We start from the raw sequence: 21,708 nt of genomic DNA on the forward strand, positions 1-21,708 counted from the left end.
TCTCAATCTTTTTAGAGAAGGTCCTGACACCGTTAACCCAACGCAGTCCGTCTTACCTCCTTGACACAGGGGCTTTTCTACAGAGCCTACGCGACATTGGACAGGTTCCATCCAAAGCAATACTAGTATCTCTGGATGTAAAAGACCTGTATACCTCCATACCACATGAACATGGAATCGTTACGGCCCAACGCTTACTAGAATCTTCTCATATCGACTCCAGGGTTTCCAACCTTTGCATTGACCTCCTACACATAGTTCTTACGCAGAATTTCTTTTTATTCCAAGATACATATTACCTCCAAGTCAGGGGGACCGCAATGGGGTCAAATGTGGCCCCCCCATATGCAAATTGTTATATGTCCGCTTTTGAACAAGATGTCGTCTATCCCCATGCACTATTTAAACAATTTGCAATCGTCTGGAAAAGATATATAGACGACATTTTTTGCATATGGGTGGGCCCACAAGACTCCCTAATGACATTTTTTTTGGATATCAATACAGCCTGGCCCAACCTCAACTTCACATTGACCCATGACCCGGATCATGTGAGCTTCTTGGACACCAAGGTTATGAAAGATCAATATGGCAACCTCACCACAGACCTGTTCTCTAAATCCACTGATCGCAATAGCCTATTGCATTTCACTAGCAATCATCCCATGACTATGAAACGCTCCATTCCCCAGTCGCAATTCAAAAGGGTTGAAATAATCGTCACTGACGATCATCTTAAACAAACAAGATTACAGGAGATGAAGGACAAATTTGTACAAAGGGGATATCCCACATCCATTTGGAATCCGAACCTCCAAAAACCTAAGCGTCCTAATCCGCCTATGAGAGACCGCATCCCTTTTGTACATACCTATCACCCATATGCATATTTAATCCATAAAGCTATCAGACGACACTGGGGCATCTTGAGTACAGGTTATCCAGACATCCCCTCTTTTCAGACACCATTCTTACCGTGCTTCAAACGATCCACAAACCTGAGAGATAGCCTTATACGGGCTGACATAGGAAGCCAGAATTTAGGTCCTAGACAGAGGTTCCTCCAGAACCCTAGAACCGGTACCTTTCCCTGCCTACAATGTAGACAATATAACAATGTGTTACGAGGTGATACTGTTCACCATCCACTGTCTGGGAAGAGATATAAGGTCAAGGACTATTTCACATGTGACACGTCATTCGTTGTCTACCTGATTAAATGTCCATGCGGTCTTATTTACGTTGGGGAAAACTACGCAACCGATTAGAGATCGTATCTCTAAACATAAATTGACTATCCGCTGCAAGAACCTGTTATTACCCATTCCATTCCATTTCCACTCAGCAGGTCATCAAATCTCACAACTCAAATTCCAAATACTAGAGCAGGTTTCAACACCGCGTAGGGGCGGAGATCGTGTACGCCTTCTCAAACAGAGGGAGGCGTTTTGGATACACGAATTACAATCCCTTACCCCCAGGGGCCTCAACAGAGATTACGACCTATTATCCTTTATTTGAAACACAGTGATTGGTTATACTATCTATGTGATACACCATTGATATTCTTCTAATGATTGTGTACTTTGTTTCAGATAAACATATTCTTTGTATATTCCTCTGATGTCACCTCCACATGTCTCATCCTGCCACCTGGACACAGGACCACCCAAGCACAATGCACCCTGTCTAAGCGATTTGTTCTCCACATATCTGCTTTGAAAAAATGGCTTCTCAAGCTCCCCTCCTCTTCCTTTTTCCTGGTGGAACGCAAGTCCTTATACGTGGAACGCACTTGGCTTCCGGTTTTCGCGTATCCGGTGACGTCACTTCCGGAAAGGTCACTTCCGGTTCTCCGTGGAACGCACACACATACAGCAACGTTGCTGGGTGCGTTCCACTCACCTCACTGGCGACGTCAATCACGCCCTCCCCAACCTTAGGGCTTATAAATAGCGGCAATTTCGAACCCATGAGGTCACTCCTCCCACAACTAGCGGTGGACTCCGCGTTGGAATCGTAGGACCACTTCCAGGATGCACAGGTACACCCCAATAGGACAGTATGCGGCACCCCCTATTAGTATTGTGAGCTCTGGTTACTCACTCTGACTTACATCCTCCCACAGGACTTACCTGTACTCCCAGTGACACTTGCCTGTTTCTCTGGATTCACTCCAATCCACACCTGGTATGTGTCACTTTTGAAGCTTCCTCATTGTTATTATGCTATGTTTTATGCATGTTCTCAATGCCGGCGCATGATCACTATGCAATTTTGATCTGTTCCTTTATTTTTGTAATTTCATATTATAATCTATGGTGTCCATTTATGCTTATAGATTGTATTGATGAAGGCCACTGACTGGCCGAAACGTCTACTGTTTTTTGGGATTGGACCATGATTGTAATAAACTTTCACATTTAATATACCTTGAGTGCCGAGGTTGTTTACTACATTACGGGTTAGGCCCATACTCGAGCACCTCTCCCCGTCGGTGGTGCGGTAATATACTCCTATTTACCTTTTGCTTTGATGACTGCTTTGCACACTCTTGGCATTCTCTTGATGAGCTTCAAGAAGTAGTCACCGGAAATGGTCTTCCAACAATCTTGAAGGAGTTCCCAGAGATGCTTAGCACTTGTTGGCCCTTTTGCCTTCACTCTGCGGTCCAGCTCACCCCAAACCATCTCAATTGGGTTCAGGTCTGGTGACTGTGGAGGCCAGGTCATCTGGCGTAGCACCCCATCACTCTCCTTCTTGGTCAAATAGCCCTTACACAGCCTGGAGGTGTGTTTGGGGTCATTGTCCTGTTGAAAAATAAATGATGGTCCAACTAAACGCAAACCGGATGGAATAGCATGCCGCTGCAAGATGCTGTGCTAGCCATGCGGGTTCAGTATGCCTTCAATTTTGAATAAATCCCCAACAGTGTCACCAGCAAAGCACCCCCACACCATCACACCTCCTCCTCCATGTTTCACGGCGGGAAACAGGCATGTAGAGTCCATCTGTTCACCTTTTCTGCGTTGCACAAAGACACGGTGGTTGGAACCAAAGATCTCAAATTTGGACTCATCCAACCAAATCACAGATTTCCACTGGTCTAATGTCCATTCCTTGTGTTCTTTAGCCCAAACAAGTCTCTTCTGCTTGTTGCCTGACTCGGATAAACTTATCCTTAGAAGCAGAGGTGACTCTTGGTCTTCCTTTCCTGGGGCAGTCCTCATGTGAGCCAGTTTCTTTGTAGCGCTTGTTGGTTTTTGCAACTGCACTTGGGGACACTTTCAAAGTTTGCCTAATTTTTCGCACTTAAAGTAATGATGGTCACTCGTTTTTCTTTACTTAGCTGCTTTTTTCTTGCCATAATACAAATTCTAACAGTCTATTCAGTAGGACTATCAGCTGTGTATTCACCTGACATCTGCACAACACAACTGATGGTCCCAACCCCATTTATAAGGCAAGAAATTCCACTTATTAAACCTGACAGGGCACACCTGTGAAGTGAAAACCATTTCCGGTGACTACCTCTTTAAGTTCATCAAGAGAATGCCAAGAGTGTGTAAAGCAGTCATCAAAGCAAAAGGTGGCTACTTTGAAGAACCTAGAGTATAAGACATATTTTCAGTTGTTTCACACTTTTTTGTTAAGTATATAATTCCACATGTGTTCATTAATAGTTTTGATGCCTTCAGTGTGAATGTACAATTTTCAAAGTCATGAAAATACAGAAAAATCTTTAAATGAGAAGGTGTGTCCAAACTTTTGGTCTGTACTGTATGTTCCCTGCTGGACTCGGCCGCCATCTCTGTATCTGAATGTTGCATCCTGCCGACTACGCCAAATGTAACACAGGTGCCGGAATGCAAGAAAGAGAGATACAAGACGGGAACAGTCAGGGATATATAAAAACAATTCCTCCGCTGCTGCGGGCGTGTCCCTTTTGTCGCAGTCCTCTCTCAGCTCTTCTCGGCTTGACCGTCGACGGTAGTCTCTCATACTTGGTGTAAGGGGATACAGACCTCGGCTCTTGACAGACAGTGTCAGGTCTCAGGAACTCACTCTGTGTGGGGCCCAGGTCCTGACTCTGGGCCACACGTGCAGGGCTCAGGGTGCTTCTGTTGAGAGTCCAGAACTTCTCAGGTGGCGTCTGAATCTGATGCACCGCACTGGGATCTGCTGACCCTCTGGAACACTTCTGCTCCACTCTGCTACCTGGCACCAAATCTCTCTGTGTCTTGGCGCCCCGGATTTTTATATCCAGTAAATCCATCTAGGAGGTCACCTGATCAGTTGCAGCATCTGAATCTGTTACTTTTTCCACCCCGTGTGAAGAGATGAAACATGTGGTGGGAGTGGTGAAGACCCTTCCTTGTGGGACTGTGTTGGGAAGAGACATGCCTCTGTTCTGGTCACTGTGGGAGAACAAAATTAACCCTCCCAGAGTAAATGTCATTCCGGGTGAAGAACCCGAAGATTCCGAGTCAGGGATACCTGCCGTTGGGGCCGCCAACCTAGGAACAGAGTGTAACCCTGATAGGTTTCCCCTAGAGGTATTGGCAGGAGAGGTCGAGGAGACCCCGTCGATCCCAGAGCTGTAAGTGTCCCTTGGTATGTTTGGGACAGATCAGCTCTAGGATCCCACTCTAACCAGGGCACGAGAAAGGGTGATAGAAATAAATGGGGTGCCTCAGGAATCGGGTGCAGAGGTGTTTTTTCCCTGCATGGCTGTCAACCAGAATTTGTTATACAGGATTGATAAAATCCGGGATGAAGTGGTGGAACAGCTGGTAGTGCCACAGTCATACCGTCGGGCTAGAGATGACCCACACACACATGCTGGCTGGTGGTCGGTTCATGCAGCCTTATATTTATATCCTTATTTATTCTAACAGTGGCGAGCCAAGCACCCTTTCAGAAATATCTGTTTTTCACCACTGTACTTTGACATGAATAGAGCCATTACCTATCGTAACATCGTCGTGCATCAAGCAGCTCGACCTCTGTTTTGAAAGTGAAACCGATTCCCTGATTCTAAGAGCCACCGAAAAAATAGACAAAAACTCGCCGAAAAAAGTGTGGACTCATAAGCCAAAGTGCAAATTAACTGCACCAATAAAATGTATGACAGCAATTGACAGCATACACAATGTTTTTACTCCTTCTTCACCCCTAAGTGTTCCTGGCGAACTACACAACTCCCAACCCAAGAGTTGAATATAAAAAAGTAACTCCAGACAACGGGCTGGGCAACTGTGCCCGACGCCCCTTTGAACCGCATGGCTGGCAAGAATTCAACTGTGACCTCTATTTCTGTTTTGAAATCCATTCTTCCACCCCCAGAACCCCAACCACCCATGTATTGACACTTATGAGAACCAGAAGGACAAGTGAGATAAAGGATTCAAGTGAAGTATTGGATCACGCCTTGGAACGGCTGAAGACATCAGGTTTCCTTGGAAACATTGCATGTTGAATGATACATTCTACCAGACTGCCCAGATGGGCTGAGCCATACTGGGGGGCAGTTTCGCCATGTACTGCATCAGCTGCTCAAGCCCTCAATAAGTCCAGTAATCTCGTGTGAGGTACGGCAGAGGGTTGTGCTCCTGGAGGTCTATAATGGGCCTCACAGTCGCCAAACTTTCAGTCACAATGAGCCTCCTTCCCTCCCAATTTACACACGCACAACATTTCCACAATGTATAAAAGGAAGAGGGATATAACAGTGGGAGATAGTTTGTTGCTGCACCAGATTCGAATCAGACCATTTGAGACGGGCTCCTGGACATAGGACTGATGATGAATCCCAAATCTGCGCACATCAGAACGGGTAATGTCGAGAACGACAATTTGCAGAGTAGCTGCCTTTTTAAGAGGAGGATGATGGTGGTGATGGTGGTTTGTGCAACTAATTCTCAATTATGAAGAAGCAGTGTTTACTTGAAAAGAACAGTCTCTTTACTAATGATAATGGGGCCTGTCAGTAGTTATTACAATGTGCTACAACTTACAGTTTACACAGAAATCACAGTATTTGCATGGAACACATTATACATCTGGTATCCCATAGAAATGTCCACTTTGTGGGATACCACATAGGGGACACCACAAGGAGAGCGCAGGGGAAGCAGTGGTAGCACTGAGGCTAGAAATAAGCCGGCCAAGCCAGTCATTACTCTCCTGTGAATCAACCAGTATTTTCTATTGCAAAAACACAACATTTCCAGATAAAAATTTCTATTTTTTTTATTGATAAAATCTCCATATCAGTCTACAAATTTATATATATATATATATATATATATATATATATACATAAAAAAAAAAAAAAACACTTTTCAGTCATTAAAAAGCACCCCTTATTGAAAAGGCCAAATATATCAAATCTGATGTGTTACTCCATGTGGCAATATGGAACGTGGAATGTTTCGATATATATCCCAGTGAATTTGAAAAAGTATTTTTCGTTACGCTATATACTGATATTATGATAATTGTACATTTAGGTTGATGTGTTTTGCATTTATTTAAAATCAAATATATTAAAATCCTATTGCATTCAATGGGAGGCAAAATGTAATGCATACACAACACCTTTAAAGGGGCCCGAAAGCTGCCAAACAGCTCAAATTAGGTAGCAGACATCAGGAAAAGTGACATCAATTGACCTACAGTACAATTTTTGGCACAGCAGCAGTCAGCCACGGGCCATGCATGAGGTATCAGGGTCTGGGCCAGCATTTACAGCTTTGGATTAAACTTCAAATTAAGATGAGGTGGGTGTGGGATAGGAGGATTAACTCGGGTGCAAAAAATGCACGCAAAAATGCGGCAAAATGCATCAAAATCGCAGCAAAATGCCCATTTTTTCCACAGCATTTTTGCTACCAAGAGATGCAGAAACCTTGCAGAAAGGTCTGCAACCAAATATTCAACGAGCGCACATAGCCTAACAGGTCTGTGAACCAGAATTCTTGCTGGTCGGTAGGTGATCAAATACTTATTATGTGCAATAAAATGCTAATTAATTATGTAAAAATCATACAATGTGATTTTCTGGATTTTTTTTTAGATTCTGTCTCTCACAGGTGAAGTGTACCTATGATAAAAATTACAGACCTCTCCATTCTTTATAGGGGGGAAAACTTCCAAAATCGGCAGTGTATCAAATACTTATTTTCCCCACTGTATTTGTGCAGCGCCGCTTCTTGAAGATTCCATCAGAAGATTCTGTGATGACAGTCAGCCATTATGACATCACTGCTCACAATTGCTACTTCTACAATGCACACAGGCTCACGGGCGCCATTCTTGATTCCATAGTGACTGATAGCACTTGCAGTTTTTCGCTATGGCTGGATTATATCTAGACGATTTTCAGGAAGAAGCACTATTGGACATTCTTATCATCAATCGCCCTAACATTGTGCTTCTACCACCCGATGGCGTCCTCAGCTTCACTCGCCGGCTGGTGATGCAGCTAGTAAAGGACTGCCTGACCAAAAATCAACAAGATCAACTAACCTCAGAGTATCTGACGGATTTATGTCGCAACATCAGGACATTACTACAACAGGTAAATGGCGGACGCTCCGCACAAAACTTTTCTGTTATAATAGATAATAATGGTGGGATAGAAGCTGGTTATTTCCTCTAATATATAACACTATAAACCCCAGATATGTAGTCATTGTATCTGCAGAGAGAGGAGCAGATGTCACATACAATGGCCGCCTCCATTGTGACCTTTCTCACCTCAGAATTTTCCTTATTGTTTCTTTCCTTCTTTATAGGCTGAAAAAAGATCTCAAAATGGAGATTTAGCTTTTGTTAAAGACCTGGCCGAAAAAGTCCTGTGTGTATTGGAACGTCCGGCCCGCTCATCGGAATGCCCGGTAAGGATCCATAATCTTCTCTATCACTCGTCCTTGTTCTCTGATCTTCTCCAGATCACCAGTCAGATCTCAGAAGATCTGGGGTTAGATCTTACAGGCCTCCCTGTCAGTCCCCAGCAGGCACAGGATATTTTATGGCCGCCTGTCTCTGCTGCTCCCTCGTCTGTGATGACAGTCTGTATTCTGCTGATGTAGTCACAGCTCAGTGGTGGGAAGTCTGTATATCCCGCCTCTGTCTATCACTATTATCAGAGTCTTCCTGCTTCTAAATGCTGCAGCTGAGATAATACACATCTTTACAGAAATATTGTGTATAGAAGTCACTTGTACAGTATATTAATCTGGACTTGTGGAGAGGAGCTGCAGTGTAAAGCAATTCTACCCAATACTGTAATGAATGAATTACAAGATGTCGCCATGGTATATAGAATGTAGATAACGCACATCTGGGATATCACGGTGCAGAAAATAGAATCTGACACCGAACGTGAGATTTTGTAATTTAACTCATCTTAATCCCCTGAAGTGAGAGAACTTTCTGAGAAAAGTTCTGAAGATGGCACGGGATTCGTACAGTTACAATTGGTGCATCTGTAAATGTTGGTTTTGTCCTTCCTGATTTATGTATTTGGTGATTTAGTGAAATTTTCCACATATTAATTATATATATTATATCAATCAGGAAGCACCAGAAGGCGACGACGAATATGGGCAAAATGTGACCCCAGAAATCCCTGACCCTAATAGGAGTCAGCCGGAGCTGAACAGCGATCTGATTACAGGTGAGCGATCACCCGACCTTCTGCAAGGAATATCCAGATATAATAGAGGACGGGGATAATGTTAGATTTACTCTGTACTCCAAGGGTGGGCAATTAATTTTCCCGAGGGGCCACATGAGAGACTGTGATTAATTCTGATCCATATTAATGTCAATATATTAATTATAATTCTTATATTAATTACATTAATATTAATTGCATTACTTAATATTGAGCAGAAGTAAGTATGCTGACATCCCCCTTTATACCGTTTGAACCCGAATACAACCCCTTCTATATACCGTATGAGCCCAATAGTCTCTCAACGTCCAACATGAGAGCCCCACACAGCCTCCCCACATCCAGAAACAGACCCCCATAGCCTCCCCATGTCCTGCAACTGACCCCCATAGCCTTCCCATGTCCAGCAACAGACCCCCATAGCCTCACCATGTCCCTCAACTGGCTCCCATAGCCTCACCATGTCCCTCAACTGACTCCCATAGCCTCACCATGTCCCTCAACTGACTCCCAGAGCCCCCCCCCATGTCCTGCAATAGACCCCTATAGCCTGCCCATGTCCTGCAAAAGCCCCCTTTAGCCCTCCATGTCCTGCAATAGACCCATATAGCCTACCAATGTCCTGCAATGGACTTCTATAGTCTTCATATATCCAGCAACAGATACCCAGACATTCCCCATGTCCAGTAACAGACCCCATAACCTCCCCATGTCCAGCAACAAACCCCCATAGCCTCCACATGTCCTGCAACAGACCCCCATAGCCTCCCCATGTCCTGCAACAGACCCCCATAGCCACTCCATGTCCTGCAATAGACCCCCATAGTCTTCCAATGTCATGCAACGGACCCCCATAGCCTCCCCATGTCCAGCAACAGACCCCCATAGCCTCCCCATGTCCAGCAACAGACCCACATAGCCTCCCCATGTCGTTCAACAGACTCCCATAGCCTCCCCATGTCCTGAAATAGACCCCCATAGCCTTTCCATGTCCTGGGATTTACCCCTATAGCCTCCCCATGTCCTGCAATAGACCTCTATAGCCGCCCCATTTCCTGCAATAGACCCCAATAGCCTCCCCATGTCCTGCAATAGACCCCTATAGCCTCCCCATGTCCTGCAATAGACCCCTATAGTCTCCCCATGTCCTGTCTGACATCTCATACACCTTTAAAAAGACACACATTCACCTTGCTCCCCTTCCCCCGGTGCTGTGCCTCTTCTCATGTCTCAATGCACTGACGTGATGACGTCATTGCGTCAGCTGCTTCACATGCTGATTGGCGGAGGAAGGGGCTGGAGGTCCCTCCTCTACCAATGCAGTCAGCGGCTCAGTGGCTTGCAGGGTCAGGTGGCGATGAAAGCGAGTGGGCTGGCACGGTGCGGTCCGTGGGCCTCTGCTTCAGGCCTACGGCTATCTCAGTCCACAGGCCGGACTGGAACAGTCAGAGGGCCGGATGTGGCCCGCGGGCTCCACTTTGCCCTGGTCTGCTCTACTCTGTGTAATGGGAACCAGGCAGCACATTGTTACATATAGAAGTAGTGGTAGGACCAGGGACATACAAAGAAATCATGGGGCCTCATAGCAGAAGTTCTAATTGCCCCCCCCAACTAAAATAAATAAATAAATGAATAATTGTGGGGGTGACAGAAGAGCAGATCTCACAACTTTCCAGCCTTTACATTGTAATTTTCCTCCTGCTGAAGTCCTAGATTGCTCTTTCATTGCCCCCATATAGTATGATGCAACAAAAGTGCCCCCCAAATACAGCATGATTCCTCCGTGGTGCATTCCTCCACATTAGCCTCCACATACACAGTATAATGACCCTACTGTACACCCCTCAACTCCCGACACAAAGTATGGTGACCCCAACACAGTATGATCCCCCAACTGTGACCCTCACACTGCATTCTATGCAGTATAATGGCCCCCATACCTCACCACACCATAAAATGGCCCCCGCTAGCCCTCCAAACAGCATAAAGGCAACACTCAGCCCTTCACACAGTAAGATGGACCCCACATAAATCTTCACAAAGTATAACTGCTTGCATACAGTATAATGCCCCAACATAACCCTACAAATATTATAATGGCCCCACTTAACCCTTCAAATATCATAATGGTCCCCCATGGTCTTACATGCAATATAATGCACCCCCCATGGTCCTCCACGAAATATAATGCACCCCCCCATTGTCCTCCATGCAATATAATGCACCCCCCATGGTCCTTCATGCAATATAATGCACCCTGCATGGTCCTCCATACAATATAATGCACCCCCCATGGTCCTCCACGAAATATAATGCACCCCCCATTGTCCTCCATGCAATATAATGCACCCCCATGGTCCTTCACACAATATAATGCACCCCCATAGTCCTCCATGCAATATATTGCACCCCATATGGTCCTCCATGCAATATCATGCACCTCCTATGGTCATCCCCGCAATATTATGCACCCCTCATGGTCCTCCACAAAATGTAATGCATTCCCCATCGTCCCTCATGCAATATAATGCACCCCCATGGTCTTCCATGCAATATATTGCACCCCCATGGTCCTCCATGCAATATAATGCATCCCCCATGGTCCTCCTCGCAAAATATTGCAGCCCCCATAGGGCATAGTGCAGCACCCATAGGGTACAGTGCTGCTCCTATAGGGCTTAGTGCAGCCCAATGTGGTTGCTGACACTTGGGCCCACCAGCTCACGGGTCCCATAGCAGTCACGTGGCCTGCCGCCGCTGAGTATTACGGTATAGGCCATTGTCCCCTAATAATAATTAATTGTTTTCAGAAATCCAATGTGCCAATCAGGAGAAATCTAATGTAGAAGCCATATACAAATCAGGATGGAAGTGCACTGGGGGCGTGGAAGAGAAATCGGATTGCAGTGGCACGCCCCCAGTACACTTCCAGGCTAATTTACATATGGCTCCTATGTTTCAGCTCTCTTCTCATCACTCACATGTGCAGCGAGGGTGGGGCGTTCCTCATAAATGTGATGATTGGGGTTCTCCATCATTTACATTACATTTATATATGGATGCCCCATACATTCCCATATTAGAGTCCCCATATAACGAGTATTAATCCCATTCACAGACGTCTTGTCATTTCCCCGTTATATCGCTGTATTATCTATGTAGGATTAATATCGTCTAATACATTTTATCTCTTCATCATTTATCACTATTTTAGTTCCATCTGCGCTGATGAATCCTGACAGTGGAATCTGTGAGATCCCGGAGATCCAGGAATCCGCCAGTGTAAGTATCATAGAGGGGGACGTCTGTGTATCACCAGATCATGGGGTGTGAATGACCCAACCAGTATTATCCCCCATATAACCAGGGGAAGTCTCTGTTCTAAGTTTAGATGACACTAATGTGTTAGTCAACTGCATTTATATTAAAAGGAATCTGTCACCAGGTTTATGCTATTTCATCAGAGAGTAGCATGATGTAGGGACAGAGACCCTGATTCCAATGATATATCACTTACTTTACTGGGTGCAGCAGTTGTAATAAAATCACTGTTTTATCCGCTGCAGATCTAGCAGTGTTCTGAATGCTGAGCCCTGTATAACCCCGCCCACACTACTGATTGGCAGCTTTCTGTGTACACTGTGCATAGGCAGAAAGCTGCTAATTAGTGGTGGAGGCAGGGTTACAGAGCAATAGGACTACATGGCACGAGACACATATTCCTCTAATAATCTCCTGCTGATCAAAAACTGATTTTATGGAAACAACAGCACACAGCCTAGTAAGTTACACATCGTTGGAATCAGGGTTTCTGCCCCTACATCATGCTACTGTAGCACCCTGAGGATTCGGCTGCTACAGGAGTATTACACCTCAAGCCAGAGGTGTGGTATTCCACTCCCGGGTAAGGATGGAGTGTGGAACTGAGCTCAGTAGGCTGCATGCACTACATACATCCCATTTCCGGGGGACAGATCAATGGTACTCCCACTAGAGAAATGTGCAGGTACGACAGTGTCTGTCCCTGGCTGGAGTGGGAGGGGGGTGGAACATCCCAGTAGTGTAGGGGCAGATAGGGGGAGCAGTCTGGGTAATGCTAGGAGCTCATTGGGTGCTGGTCACCTGAGCTCACACATAGAGGGAGTATATAAGGTGGGAACCATCTTAGATCAGGGTCAGACAGGCAGACAGTTACCAGTCAGTCTTTGTAGAGGAAGAGAGCAGAGGAGAAGAGCAGCTCCAAGGCCAAGAGAGAGAGAGAGGAGAAAGAAGGACCCAGAGGGGGAGAAGAGGGAACCCAAGAGCCCAAATACAACCAGAAGGGTGAAGGGTTGGCACAAGGGTACCGGATCCCAAACTGGTGGAGGGCACTAATCCTCAGCCAGAGACCGGAGGTCGTGGGCAGGATCTGCCACGACCCCCCACTAAATCCACCCGTAAGGCAAACCGAGCATAGGGTCAGGGAACCCCGAGACAAGGGTTTTACCAACAAGAGGCCCGAGGGAGCCGGACATAAGTGGATCCCTGGTGGGGAAGGCCAGAGGAAAGGACGTCAGAAAGGGAGCTCAGGATCACGCTCCAGAATTACTTGGGAGTTGGCCGAGTCCAGGACCTGGTGGACGCAGCACGGCTCGGGTGGTCACTCAAGGCCGGAGTGACCAGCACAACAGCAGTAAGTAAAAACCCTGAACTGCACAGCCCGACTCTGAGTCTCATTACCATCCTCACTGCACCTCCACAACCACCATCCTCTACAACTGACCCCCTGAGGCTATACCCCTCCCGTTGGGGGTTATACTACCAGAGCTGCACAAACACCACCAGCCTCAGCGGACCCTGCTGCAGCGGCGGCCGTATTGACCGCAAATCAACGGGTGGCGTAGTCGACACAAAGAACATCCAGCAACATCTGTAAGGACTGCCACACACTGAGCTTGACACCCTGGGCACGGACCGGGTCACCGCCACTCGGAGACTACAACCCCCATCTGATCCGGCTCCGGGTATCCCCCAAACAACACTGGCCCAGGGGGCGCGTCAACTTTGGCGTAGTCGGCAGGATCACGTGCCCGCAACAACCGGGTACTGCGTATCTGAAGAAAAGTTCACCGTTACCTCAAAAAGAAGTCTCCCGCCGGTTCCGGAGGGTCCCCGCCAACGGACCCCATCACAGGTCGATTCCCGCCGGTTGTCCGCCATTTGCAGCTTTTTCCCGCCATCCATGGAGTTTCCCGCCACTGGGAGACGATTCCCGCCATTTCCAAAGATTTCCCGCCTTGGAAGAGCGGACGCCATTATGGGCGTGCCAGAGGGTGGCAAAAGGCCACCTCCCATCGTGGGCCAGGTCGAAGAATGGCGCCAAAAGCGGAAACCGCGCCCACCAACAGAGACTGTGATGCTGGAAGTGTCCATCAGCGTGAGAGAACTGCCCCTGGAACTGAAGTTGCCCCGGGACCACCCTCAATGTGGGCGGAGACAGAACAAAAGAAAGAAGATGGGTGCAGCCTGGAGGAGTCTGGAGAGAGCGCACCCGGAGACAATAAGTCTGGAGAGGAGTCCAGAGAGAACACACCCGGAGATGGAAGGAGAGACAGGCAGCACCGACCCAGTGGTCAGGAGCCTGCTGCAAGCAACAAGCCCACTAGGCTTAGTGGAGGTCCTGGCACAGCTCCCCCGAGACCGGGAGTGTGCACAGACCGCGCTGGAGGGCCTCGCACGGAGGATGGCCCGGGTGCAGCGGGAGATGTTGGCGGAGTGGAGCCGAGAGATGGCCCAGCAGACCGAAACCCGTCAGCGGAGCACGCCACCCGAGACGAGGAGACAGACCGCCTCTGAGGATGGTGCAGGAGGACTCAAGGCCGGAGACGGAGCCGAGAAGGGAGCTGATCGGACGGAGGCAGGTAAAGGGGACGTCTCTACCCCGAGCCGGGAAACCGCGTGCCTGCCCCAGCTCCCCGTCGCAGAGCCCGAAGTTCCCCCTGCCGTGCCCGACGCTGCATCGTCACCGCCGCAGACTAGGCCTCAATCGGAAACCGCGGCCGCGACCCCTGTGACGTCACGCGCTTCGACCCTGAGCGCGGCAAAGCAGGAAATACCATCGGCCTGGTCGCAAGGCCTAGTACACCCGGGCGCCGCAATTCCAACAGCGCCCCCTACCTCCGCGGAGCCACCGGCCTGGTCGCAGGGCCGAGTAACCACGGGCGCCGCCGTTCTTACGGTGCCCTTTTCCTTTAGGGTGCCCCAAGCCTGGTCGCAAGGCCTGGTCAATCCGGGCGCCGCTACCACCACAGCGCCCATAACATCTAAAGTACCGCACCTGGGTGAAGACCTGTTCGCCCAGCATACGTGCCCGGATGGGCAGCCCTTCATATGGCCCCAGGAGTACTATGAATTGGAACTCCAAAGGGCGAGGCCCCAGTGTGAGCCCCTGATTCCGGCTCCAAAGCCCGCTAGGAGGACCCAGCCCCCGCTAGAGGAGGCACAGTTTGAGTGGGACCCCACCGGAGAAGACCTCATGGGGTTCACTCAGGAGACTCGGGCGGCCGCAGCGGAGCGTGCAGAGTGCTGCCGGCAGCAGCTCGAGGTCTTCGAGAGGGAGCGGAGAGAGAGGCGGGTGCGGGAACAGCAAATGCAGATAAGGAGCGCGGAGCAGAAGAGCCGGACCAGGAGAGATCCCCGTGCAGCGCATGGTCCCCGTACCACCGGGACTGTGATAAAATTCAATATGCAGCACGGATGGGGCTTTATTAGAGACCATCATACCCCCGGCGACGTCTTTGTAACTCGCAGAGACGTAGAAAGCCATCTGCCGGAGGGACACAGAGGTCGTGACCTATACGTAGGGGATGAGGTCACATTCACCCGGCACAAGTGTGCCAAAGGACCCTACACCCTCCATGTACATCGCCTGACGGAGGAGGAGCAAGAGGACCCGGACGGGTCTGAAGAATCTAAAGAAGGAGCAGGAGGACGCCGTCGTTGAAGTACGGTAGAGAGAGACTGTAAATAGTTACCCGTCGGGGTACCAGAACTGTTGCTGAGTTAAATATGTTCCCCGTTGGGACAAAGAGTGAACTTGAACCCGTATGTCCCCTATCCCTTAACAGCCATCCCTTTTCCCCACTGGCCGAGGACTGAGAGTGGCCATATCCCCTTGTATATAGTTGCGCCTCTTAAGGCGCCCCCTACTGGTTTTATAGGAAACCGTGTTTCTAAAAGAGACTGTCGCACTTTACCCGGTCACAAGTTGCACCGTGGCCGGAGAAACAAGAATGTTTCTAATGAGAAGTTTTATATGAAAAGTTTTATGATATATATATATGATGTTTTATATGTTATGTTGTTATGAAAAAAAAAAAAAAATTGTATGTTTTGAAGTTTTATTCTCTTACAGCCCGAGGACGTGCTGTGATTTACCGGGGGGGAATGTAGCACCCTGAGGATTCGGCTGCTACAGGAGTATTACACCTCAAGCCAGAGGTGTGGTATTCCACTCCCGGGTAAGGATGGAGTGTGGAACTGAGCTCAGTAGGCTGCATGCACTACATACATCCCATTTCCGGGGGACAGATCAATGGTACTCCCACTAGAGAAATGTGCAGGTACGACAGTGTCTGTCCCTGGCTGGAGTGGGAGGGGGGTGGAACATCCCAGTAGTGTAGGGGCAGATAGGGGGAGCAGTCTGGGTAATGCTAGGAGCTCATTGGGTGCTGGTCACCTGAGCTCACACATAGAGGGAGTATATAAGGTGGGAACCATCTTAGATCAGGGTCAGACAGGCAGACAGTTACCAGTCAGTCTTTGTAGAGGAAGAGAGCAGAGGAGAAGAGCAGCTCCAAGGCCAAGAGAGAGAGAGAGGAGAAAGAAGGACCCAGAGGGGGAGAAGAGGGAACCCCAAGAGCCCAAATACAACCAGAAGGGTGAAGGGTTGGCACAAGGGTACCGGATCCCAAACTGGTGGAGGGCACTAATCCTCAGCCAGAGACCGGAGGTCGTGGGCAGGATCTGCCACGACCCCCCACTAAATCCACCCGTAAGGCAAACCGAGCATAGGGTCAGGGAACCCCGAGACAAGGGTTTTACCAACAAGAGGCCCGAGGGAGCCGGACATAAGTGGATCCCTGGTGGGGAAGGCCAGAGGAAAGGACGTCAGAAAGGGAGCTCAGGATCACGCTCCAGAATTACTTGGGAGTTGGCCGAGTCCAGGACCTGGTGGACGCAGCACGGCTCGGGTGGTCACTCAAGGCCGGAGTGACCAGCACAACAGCAGTAAGTAAAAACCCTGAACTGCACAGCCCGACTCTGAGTCTCATTACCATCCTCACTGCACCTCCACAACCACCATCCTCTACAACTGACCCCCTGAGGCTATACCCCTCCCGTTGGGGGTTATACTACCAGAGCTGCACAAACACCACCAGCCTCAGCGGACCCTGCTGCAGCGGCGGCCGTATTGACCGCAAATCAACGGGTGGCGTAGTCGACACAAAGAACATCCAGCAACATCTGTAAGGACTGCCACACACTGAGCTTGACACCCTGGGCACGGACCGGGTCACCGCCACTCGGAGACTACAACCCCCATCTGATCCGGCTCCGGGTATCCCCCAAACAACACTGGCCCAGGGGGCGCGTCACTACTTCCAGATTACATAGCACAATCCTGCTGACAGATTCCCAGTAAGTTCTTCTCTGTGTGATCTCTCATGTTATCCAGCACTTTACAATGATACCGGTGTATAGAGGACCCCCTTATATTACATCCGTGTCTGCGGAGCGTCCGGCTTTTATCCTCCCTACATCGCATCAGTGTAAATCAGCGGGGACATAATATAGGGGGAGACATTTCTGCATCTGGAGCTTTTTTCCTCACTATCATTTCTTATTCCTTTATAGAGCGTGATCGAATCATCATTGATCCCGGCAGGAAAGCCGCATATGAGCGACTATGAAACTTCCAAACTGATCAGCAGCGGAGCTTTTGGGTGAGATTTCTGTTACCATAATCCACATTTCTCAGGGTTCCCTATGACAATACTTCTGCCTCCGTGCTCTGCCATTCAGTGTAATCATAGGGCAGTGGTGGCAAACCTATGGTACGCAGAGCCCTCCCGGTGGGCACGAGCTCCATGTCCTCAGCACTGCCGCCACCACCATCACTCTCCTCAGGCCGCGCATCATCCACCTCTCACTAGCGCTGCGGCCACTCTAATCTGCACATGCGCCCTGATTATACAGTATGGAACACTATGCAGGGCCATTATACTGTACGGAGAAGTATTTGGGGTCATTGTACTGTATGGAGGACTATGTGGGGCCATTATACAATATGGAGGACCATGCGGGGCCATTATACTGTATGGAGGACTATGTGGGGCCATTATACTGTATGGAGAAGTATGCGGGGCCATTATACTTTATAGAGGACTATGTGGGGCCATTATACAATATGGAGGACTATGCAGGGCCATTATACTGTATGGAGGACAATGGGGGGCCATTATACTGTATAGAGAAGTATGCGGGGCCATTATACTTTATGGAGGACTATGTGGGGCCATTATACAATATGGAGGACTATGCGGGGCCATTATACTGTATGGAAGACTATGTAGGGCCATTATACAATATGGAGGACTATACGGGGCCATTGTACTGTATGGAGGACTATGCGGGGCCATTATACAATATGGAGGACTATGCAGGGCCATTATACTGTATGGAGGACTATGTGGGGCCCATTACACTGTATGGAGGACTATGTGAATGCCATTATACTGTATGGAGGACTATGTGGGGCCCATCTCACTGTATGGAGGACTATGTGGGGGCCATTATACTGTAGGAAGGACCATGTGGGGGCCCATTATACTGTATGTAGGACTATGTGGGGCCCATTATTCTGTATGGAGGACTATGTGGCGCTCATAATACTGTATGAAGGACTATGTGGGGCCCATTACACTGTATGGAGGACTATGTGGGGCCCATTATTCTGTATTGAGGACTATATGGTGCTCATAATACTGTATGAAGGACTATATGGGGCCATTATACTGTGTGGAGGACTAGGTGGGGCCATTATACTGTATGGAGGACTATGCTCGGCCATTATACTGTATGGAGGACTATGTGGGCCCATTACACTGTATGGAGGACTATGTGGGGCCATTACACTGCATGGAGGACTATGTGGGCCCATTATTCTGTATGGATGACTATGTGGGGACACATTACACTGTATGGAGGACTATGTGGGGGCCATTATAGTGTAGGAAGGACCATGTTGGGGCCCATAATTCTGTATGGAGGACTATGTGGGGCCCATTATTCTGTATGGAGTACTATGTGGTGCTCATAATACTATATCAAGGACTATGTGAGGCCATTAAACTGTATGGAGGACTACGTGGGGCCTTTATACTGTATGGAGGACTATGTGGGGCCATTATACTGTATGGAGGACTATGTGAGCCCATTACACTGTATGGAGGACTTTGTGGGGTTATTACACTGTATGGAGGACTATGTTGGCCCATTATACTGCAAGGAGGACTATGTGGGGCCCATTACACTGTATGGGAGCTATGTGGGCCCATTATTCTGTATGGAGGATTGTGTGGGGGCCATTACACTATACGGAGGACTATGTGGGCCCATTAAACTGTATGGAGGACTATGTGGGGTCATTACACTGTATGGAGGACTATGTTGGCCCATTATACTGTAAGGAGGACTATATGGGGCCATTACACTGTATGGAGGACTATGTTGGCCCATTATTCTGTATGGAGGATTGTGTGGGGCCCATTACACTATATGGAGGACTATGTGGGCCCATTATACTGTAGGAAAGACTATATAGGGCCATTATACTGTGTGGAGGACTATGTGGGCCCATTATACTGTATGGAGGACTATGTGGGGCCCATTACACTGTATGGAGAACTAAGTGGGGCCATTATACAGTAGGAAGGACTATGTGGGGCCATTATTCTGTATGGAGGACTATGTGGTTCCATTATACTGTATCGAAGGACTATGTGGGGCCTATTATTCTGTATGGAGGAATATGTGGGGCCCATTACACTATATGAAGGACTAAGTGGGCTCATTACACTGTATGGAGGACTATGTTGTCTCATTACACTGTATGGAGGACTATGTGGGCCATTACACTGTATGGAGGACAATGTGGTCCCTTTATACTGTAAGGAGGACTATGTGGGGCCCATTACACTGTATGGAGGACTATGTGGTCCTCCATACTTTGACATCCCTGGCTTAAAGGGTTATTCTCATCATGATAAAGGGTTACAGATACAAAGGTTGTAAAAACAAACAACTTTGCAATTTTAATTTTGAATAAAAATCCTCTCCCTTATCAAGAACAGACCACCTCTACAATAGATGGGTAGTATCTTAGGCTTGGAGTGCAGCGCTTACAAACTCTTTGCTATAGACTCTATAGCGTGCTAATATAGAAGTTGTTTTTCTAAACTAAAACCTCAGGATTCAGGTTAAATTGCCGTGTTGGCACTTTGCAATAAATAAGTGGGTTTTGGATTGCAGTTTGGGCACTCGGTCTCTAAAAGGTTCTCCATCACTGTCATAGGGAAACGATACAAGTCCACACCACTGTCCACATCTAAATGTCACTATTCAGGTCAGTTATATACAGTTGAGCAAACTGATCTGTAACAAATCAAACTCTAAGGAAAGGGATTAAAATAATATAATTCTTTACACTTGCCTGTCCTGGACCCTCATCTGTCCTTATGCTGCCACCTGCACCAGAGCTTTCCTGCTCTCCACTCCAGTCTTATTTTTTTGGGCGCCATTATGGAGCTGATAAGAGTTATTGGTTACACATGGTCACGAGGAGGGTGACATGATATGGGCGTCAATGACATCTGCACCCATCACACTTCACTATAACCATGTGAGTCCAATCACTGGCCTCAGCAGCAGAACGGAGCACCAGAACAACCACAGACTGGCACAGAGGACGTAAGACTGCAATGATGGGCCAGTGAGGGCCTAGGACAGGTGGGTATAATGTGATTAATTACATTTTCACTTCTTCCCTCCCCTTTATTATGCCTTGGGGTATGGAGAGAGCTTAACAACCATCTTCTTACGGCAATTGGAGGACTTTTGGAACAATTTTTATTTGGACTGAATCGTATCTACTGGTCAATTATAGCGAATCTGCCCAAGAAGAATTTCAGTAGATTATCTCACCTGTAATGTGACCTGGGTGAGGTCTCCGGCAGACATGGCATTGTGGAGACCTGCCATAGGTGATCTATGTAGTGTCTCATGTATTTCTAGAAGTGGATTTCTAGTGATGACGGGACTTCTAGTAATCATCATTAGTGCAGAAGATCATATAATGACTTCTATATACAGACTGTAATAAGGATTTATTATAACCCTTGGATTCTCCTTCTCTCCAGTGCCGTCTACTTAGTGCACCATAAAGACTCACAAGAGATCTTTGCTATGAAGAAAATGGCCAAGCGGAATCTGGTTACTCCGAATAGAGTGGAAAAGGCCTTTCTGGAGAGGGACATCCTGACATTCGCTGATTGTCCCTTTGTGGTCTCCATGCTCTGCTCTTTCCCTACAAGATCTCACCTGTGTATGGTCATGGAGTATGTAGGAGGTAGGACACGTACATTGTATTATATTCAGCCCATGTCTGCTTACCTTTCATCACCACTCATAAAATTAGAATTTTTTAATGTGAATGGTTACATCCTCACACAGCATTTACTATAGGTTATCTATTACCAAGATGCCCGGAAAGTCATTGATCTGTGTGATCTCCCTGTATGTCCGCACTGAGCACGTCAGTATCTCCAGCTGTAGACAAGATGTTATTTATGTTATTAGTTACATGGACGATGTTTCACCATGACTTCAGACTAATATTATGTCAACTATACATTATATCTTTATATATTCCCTCCTGCCCCAATGTCTCCTCTCAGTTCTCATTATACATTATGGTGATCCGCTGT

The sequence above is a fragment of the Phyllobates terribilis genome, unplaced genomic scaffold (genome assembly GCF_046119375.1).
Source record: "Phyllobates terribilis strain yellow unplaced genomic scaffold, ASM4611937v1 Scaffold_3__8_contigs__length_932513732, whole genome shotgun sequence".
Taxonomy (NCBI): domain Eukaryota; kingdom Metazoa; phylum Chordata; class Amphibia; order Anura; family Dendrobatidae; genus Phyllobates; species Phyllobates terribilis.